Source organism: Raphanus sativus, unplaced genomic scaffold, assembly GCF_000801105.2.
Source record: "Raphanus sativus cultivar WK10039 unplaced genomic scaffold, ASM80110v3 Scaffold2176, whole genome shotgun sequence".
Taxonomy (NCBI): domain Eukaryota; kingdom Viridiplantae; phylum Streptophyta; class Magnoliopsida; order Brassicales; family Brassicaceae; genus Raphanus; species Raphanus sativus.
Window position 1 is genome coordinate 9,938 of NW_026617485.1, and position 7,051 is coordinate 16,988.

General features: G+C 42.7%; 1 non-coding gene across 1 annotated transcript; it reads right to left on the minus strand.

Annotated features, from left to right (window-relative positions):
- Positions 1 to 475: 475 nt before the first annotated feature.
- LOC130505327 (small nucleolar RNA R71) lies at positions 476 to 582 on the minus strand. The gene has a single exon (XR_008941628.1). It is a non-coding gene; the product is annotated as a small nucleolar RNA R71 (small nucleolar RNA).
- Between the last annotated feature and the right edge of the window lie 6,469 nt (positions 583 to 7,051).

The following is a 7,051-nucleotide window of genomic DNA, read 5'->3' on the forward strand; positions in this document are numbered from 1 at the left end:
TACTAGAAAGAGAAGACAAGAAGAGCAACAGGCTCAACTGCAGCCACTGGAAGCTGCAATGGAAGAACAACAAAATCCTCAGAACCCCAATGGACCTCAACAGCGACCAACTCGCCCCATTGGCACTTATGACCGCCCCAACATCCATGGTCCTAGACTTGGAATTCGAGCACCAGCTGTGGCTGCTAACAACTTTGAGATCAAGTCAGGACTGCTAAACTGCATAGAGAACAACAAGTATCATGGTCTGGCTGTGGAGGACCCATTTGATCACTTGGATAAGTTTGACAGCTACTGTGGTATGTCAAAGACTAATGGTGTATCAGAGGATGTCTTAAAGCTCAAGCTATTCCCTTTCTCCTTGGGGGATAAGGCACGTCAATGGGAGAAGTCTCTACCAAGTGACTCTATCACCACTTGGGAAGACTGCAAGAGGGCATTCTTGGAGAAGTTCTTCTCTACCTCAAGAACTGCTAAGTTGAGGAATGAGATCTCCAGCTTCCAACAGAAGAACTTGGAAGGATTCAGTGAAGCTTGGGAGAGATTCAATGGTTACCAAGCTCAGTGCCCACACCATGGATTCTCTAAGGAGAGCTTGCTGAGCACATTCTACAGAGGTGCTCTTCCTAAGTACAGAGCCAGACTGGATACAGCTAGCAATGGGTTCTTTTTGGGGAGAACTGAGGAAGAGGCAGAGGCTCTGGTTGACAACATGGTTAAGAGTGATGCAGTCTACAGTGGAGACCATGACAGAAGCAGCAGAGGTGATGACAATCAAACAAGGAATGAGATAAAGGCTCTTCAGGAGAAGATTGACAAACTCATTGCTGATAAGGCCACACAAGCGCAGGTGAACTTTGTTGGCAACCCAAGCCAGGAGATACCTCCTACTGTCAATGAGGTTGAGGGTTTGGAAGGGCAAGAAGAATTGTGTTTCATCAACAGTAATGGTAGCTGGTACAAGAAGGAACCCAACTTTCAGTACAACAACTACCAACAGAAGCCCTATTCAAACAACCAGCAGAGTGGTTATCAGCCTCGAAACAACCAGCAGAGCAACTATCAGCCTCAGCAAAACTCTTCTCCTAGCTCCTCTGCCCCTCAACAGAGCAGCACTGATGCCTTACTGAAACAGATCTTGGAGTCTCAGACTAGAAGTGAGAAGCATGTGGGCTATGAGCTGAAGAACCTTCACTCCAAGATTGATGGGAGCTACAATGAGCTCAACAACAAATTCTCCAACCTTGCTTCTTCTGTCAAGAATTTGGAGAATCAGTTTGCTTCCATGAGCTCCCACCAGAACCGCCAGCAAGGATCTCTACCTGGAAAGTCAGATCAAAACCCCAAGGAAGCAAAAGCTGTCACACTTAGGAGTGGTAAGCAGTTGACTCCTGTAACCCTCACCAAGGATGCTGAGAAACAAGGTGAGGAGGTAGCCATCAACCTAGATGATGAAGTGGTCATTGTTGATGAGAAGACAGATGCTGAGATCTTGGAGAAGATTGTGAAAGCCAAGGGTAAAGGAAAGGTTGGGGAAGAGAAGAAAACAACAAAAGATGGTGAATCTGCTGCTCCAGCAAGTGAGAGCTCTCCTGTCCCCCCTCCCTATGAACCAAAGCTTCCATTCCCTGGTAGATTCAAGAAGCAGCTGCTACAGAAGTACAAGGCTTTGTTTGAGAAGCAGATGAGTGAAGCTCAGGTTACAATGCCCATCATTGATGCTTTCATGCTGATTCCTCAATACAGCAAACTCCTGAAAGATGTTGTAGCTGCTAAGAAGAAGGAGATGGAGGGCATGATGGTTCTAAGTCATGAGTGCAATGCCATAATTCAGAGGCTTGATGCTCCAGAGAAGCTAGACGATCCAGGATGCTTCACACTACCTTGTGCTCTTGGACCTATGGTGTTTGAGAAGTGTCTCTGCGATTTAGGAGCTAGTGTCAGCTTGATGCCCTTGTCTGTGGCAAAGAAGCTTGGATTCACTCAGTACAAGAAGTGTAGACTCTCTCTGGTGTTGGCTGATCGATCAGTGAAGTACCCTGTGGGCATTCTAGAGAACCTCCCTGTGAAGATTGGAAGGTATGAGATACCTACAGATTTTGTGGTGCTTGAAATGGGTGAGGAGGCTCAAGACCCATTGATTCTTGGAAGGCCATTCTTAGCTACAGCAGGAGCTATTGTGAATGTGAAAGAAGGGACGATTGACCTCCATTTGGGCAAGGAGAACATCCTCCACTTTGACATCAAGGAGAAGATGAGGCACCCCACTGTATGTGGACAAGTCTTCACCATTGAAGAGATGAATCCTCCTCCTGCAGATGATAACTTTGATGAGCTACCACCTGAGGAAGATGGAGTGTCAACTCCACTCTCTGCACCTATTCCAGCCTGATCCAAAGGAGGCAAAGTCAAGCTAGAGACTTAAAACAAGCTCACTTGGGAGGAAGTCCCATTAGTATCCTTGTATATATTGCATTAGTATTTGCATTATCATTCTATTGCATAGAACAATGGGAAAATGAAGTTGTTTGCAGGTGTGGAGCAGAAACTCGGACATCAGAGCGAGGTCATGGAGCGAGGGAGAGAAGTCCCTCCAGCTGGGATCGACTTGCCCACAGCGACCCCCAGAGGTCGCTCGTGTCCTCCGGAGCGAAACTGACCATGGAGCGAGGTGTCCGTAGCGACGTCATAAGGTCGCTCCAGCTGGGAGCGACCTGCCACAGTGACTCTTCCACCTCGCTCCCGTCTCAGGTAACTGGAAACTTCCCTTCTCCCATCTTTTCTTTGTATTTCACATTTCCATTGGGTACCTCACTCACACAGAGACTGTGTGATTTAAGTGTGGGGGAGGTACCAAGTATTTGATCATGTTTGTTTCCATGATTTTGAGTCTCATGCATTGCATATTACATTCTTATTTGCATAAAAAAAAATTGAAAAACACAAAAAGAATCATTTAGTTGCATCATTTGCATTTTTAGGATTGAGTCTAGAAGCATATAGGTTGCATTCATGCATTAGGGGGATTTCAACCTTGTAAAGAGCTCATGCTAAGTACTGAATTTGTTGACCTTTGTAATCATGACAAGTAGCTTGAGCACCCTTTAGAAAGCTTGTAAACTTCGCGCCTTGAATGCTCCTCTTGAAACTCATTTGACTGTTGATACTCTCTCTTTGAAGCAAGCTCCTGTTTTAATGTCTCTTGCATATGGTCTCTTGTGTACTAAGTCATGGATATACACACTTGAGTTGTCCCATCTGTTTTACCAATCTTTTTGACAAACTCAAGTGGTACTCCACTCCCAAAACCCATACCTCATTTTTAAACCATCATTATTTGTTGAGTGAGGCCTCTTTGGAAAGCTTTACATGTGCATAATGTTGAGAGTATTGGGAACGACAATGCTTAGTCTCCATTCTTGCTAGATTAGTCACTCTATTGTCTAGCTATAGGAAGGGGGTGAGTGTTGTGATTGTGATTTGGGAATATGAAAGGTTTGACTCTTTGTGCTTAAGTGATTAGTCTTTTTGGGATAAGTGGAGAAGTATCTAGCTCTTATTGTGAAAAGTCTTGGCCCCCAAATATAAAAAAAAAAAAAAAAAAAAAAAAAAAAAAAAGAAAAAAGAGAATAAAAAGGGGGCTAGCAAAGTTGTTAGGAGCTCAGATTTGTTTTAAAATTGTGAAAATCTCTTATTGATTTCAAAAAGAAAGAGTCTGATGTCAAAAATGTTCTTTGGATCTTTTGGTGAGAGATGTGAGTTGGGTTTGACATTGAGGAATAATTGAATATCTTGTGTGTTTGGGAAAAGATAGAACAATGGAGATTGAGCATTGTATGCATGAATTGATCCATTTCTTAGATATATTATGTGTAATGTCAAAGCTACTTTGTTTTGAGAGTAAACCACCATAAAAGATCATTTTGAACCTCTGATTTCACTTGCATTAAAGCCTTTGTCTTACCAAACCAAATGACTTGGACCAGTTGACCATTTGTGAGATGTCTATTAAGTTTGCTTCATAAATGTTAGAGAGATGTGGATTTGTGGTTTGTAGATGCATGGTTAATGAGTGTAGAGATCAAAGGAGCTGAGATAGGCTTAGAGAAGTTAGAGATGGATAAAATCTTTGCTCTTGCTATTTGGTATGATTATGTAAGGTTGTTAGGTTGAGAACTAAGAAGAGTTTCTTTTGGTTGTGAGTCCCCATTTTCAAACTTTTTCTCCTTGGTTCTTGAAAGTTTACTTGTGGACAAGTAAAGGACTAGTGTGGGGGAGTTGATATCTTGCATATTTGCATTGTTTTAGCTATTCATTCATAAGCATTTGCATCATATAGATTAGGATTTAGGCATGTTTAGGTTGCATTTGGCATACATATGTCTCTATCAGGTATTGGAACACCACATGGAGTTCTTGGAGACATTTGGAAGCAATGTGATCAAAAAGGAGGTGAAAGATGAGCATGGATGGAGGCCTTAGAGAAATCTTCTTTTGCTAAGATTTTGTGGAGACACAGGAAATTGAGTTAGCTTTCTAATGGAAGTGGTTTCAAGTCATTTGGAGATGTAATAGAGAAGTTACGATCAATTTACTAGAGGCATATCCATCATGGTCGAGAACCGCAGAGTGACCTTCCGGAGCGACCCCCTAAGGTAGCTCCCAACCAGAGCGACCAACCAGAGCGACCCACCTAAGTAGCTCGCGTTTTCATCGCCCGGAGACACAAAAAAGGAGGCTGGAGCGACCTCTCAGAGCGACCCCCCAAGGTCGCTCCAGCCCCTTTTGCTACACGATTTTATGATTTTTCAAGGACCTTTTTGCAATTTCTTATGCACGTTTTTACTCTGAAAAACCTAATGTTTAAGGATGTTGTAGCCACCTTTTGGCAGATTATCTTTGATCTATTGAAGAACAAAAACTCTCTCAAGAAAAGATTTCTTTTTGGCTTGATTTGTGATTGTTCTTGTGATTTTCTTTCTATTTCTCTATATGATTCATCTGAAATCCATCATGGGTTTAAGAGGAATCATGGAGATTAGTGAGTAATCACCTTTTGGATTCATGGGTTAGGGTGATTAAGGGTGATTAGGCTAGTTCTAGGATGTTTTAGGTATAGATCATACTTGTTCTTGCATAGTAGAGTGATCTTAATGCATCATTTGAGTAGGCCACTCAAAGGGTGATCTCTAGGCATTTCCCACCGAAAGGTGTTTGATGAAATGCCTGAGTCAACTCTCCTAGGCTTTTAGTGTACTTTGCCAAAGAGATTTGTTGTTAAAGATGCTAAGATAGCTAATAGACTTGTTAGTAATGATTGCTTGCATGTTATTCAACCAAAGACATTTGATGTTTGAGACATGTTAGCAAATGAGCATTCATCTAGACATAGAGCTTGCTTAGAATTGTGTCTAGGCTTAAGGTTGATAGTTTGATTCATCATTTACATTCCTTAGTTCGAAACTTGATCACCCAAAGTCTGAAATCCCTATACCCATGAGTTCTCCTTTCCAATAGCTTAAAAGTATCATTTCTGTTACTTGCATTCTAGTTTTAGTTTAAAAACCATCCAATTCACTGATTGCACTTACATTAGGCAAATACTTGCATTCTCTCTGCATTTGAATCCCTCAGAACTGGTTCGACAAACTTACTTCCACTATACTATCATTTGACTTAGGAGCCTCAAAACTCCTAACATCACCCACTCAGCAATGTCAGCCTTCATTCTGATCCAATGGTAATACCTTTTGATGTCTTGTACATCTTGTTTAGTCCCGGGTGTACTGAGAACTTAGACTTATGAGCTTGACTCATAATCTCTTCTTTAGTCCCGTCACCAGGTACACTAACCCTCCCATGTACCAAAATGGTACCATTACTTGTGACTTGATACTCAGTCTTGTCATTCTTTGCAACCTTTTGCAAGTTCTCATCCAAGCTTTGTGCTTGTTGTATTCTGGTAAGTAGATCGGCCTGGTTCACAGCCTCTAAACCCAAAGGCTCATCCTCACTTGCCATGGTGTCTAGATGTAGTGACCGGACCATCCCTTCCAGGATCTCTGCTTCTTTCTCAGCTGATACCTCAGCCCTACGCCTGCTTAAGGCATCTGCCACTAGATTGGCCTTGCCTGGATGATAGGCAATGTCCAAATCATAGTCGGCCACAAACTCCATCCACCGCCTTTGGTCTCAAATTCAACTCAGGTTGAGTGAAAATGTACTTCAGGCTCTTGTGGTCTGTGAGAATCTGAACTTTGGCACCATATAAATATGATCTCCATATCTTTAAGGCAAACACCACTGCTGCCATCTCCAGGTCGTGTGTTGGGTAGTTGCCCTCATGCTTCCTGAGTTGCCTAGAGGCATATGCTATGACCTTCCCATGCTGTGTAAGTACACAGCCTAATCCAGTAATGGATGCATCCGTGTACACCACATATGGTTGGTCCTCCTCAGGTAACACCAAAACTGGTGCACTGGTCAGCATGTTCTTCAAGGCTTCAAAGCTCTTTTCACAAGCCTCTGACCAAATGAACTTGACATCTTTTCCGGTAAGTTGTGTCATCGGTTGTGCCACACTTGCAAACCCTTGACATACTTCCTGTAGTATCCGGCCAAACCCAAGAAGCTTCTTACTTCTGTAGCATTCTTCTTGGCCTTGGCCACTCTTGTATACACTTGACTTCTCTCGGATCAACAGACACTCCTTCCTCAGACACCACAATGTCCTAGGAAGCCAATGCTCTTCTGCCAAAAGCTACACTTGCTTAGCTTGGCAAACACATTGTTGTTCTCTCAACCTTTCCCAACACCAACCTGAGATGGCTCTCATGGTCTTCCCGGTCTTAGAGTAAACTAGTATATCATCATGAAGATGATTACAAATTCATCTAAGTACTCCCTGAAAATTCCATTCATCATCTTCATGAAGGCTGCTGGTGCATTAGTCAATCCGAATGGCAATAACCACAAAACTCATAGATGGCCATACCTAGTCGGAAAGCTGTCTTCCTTACATCTGCTGATGCAATGGGGATTTGATGATAAC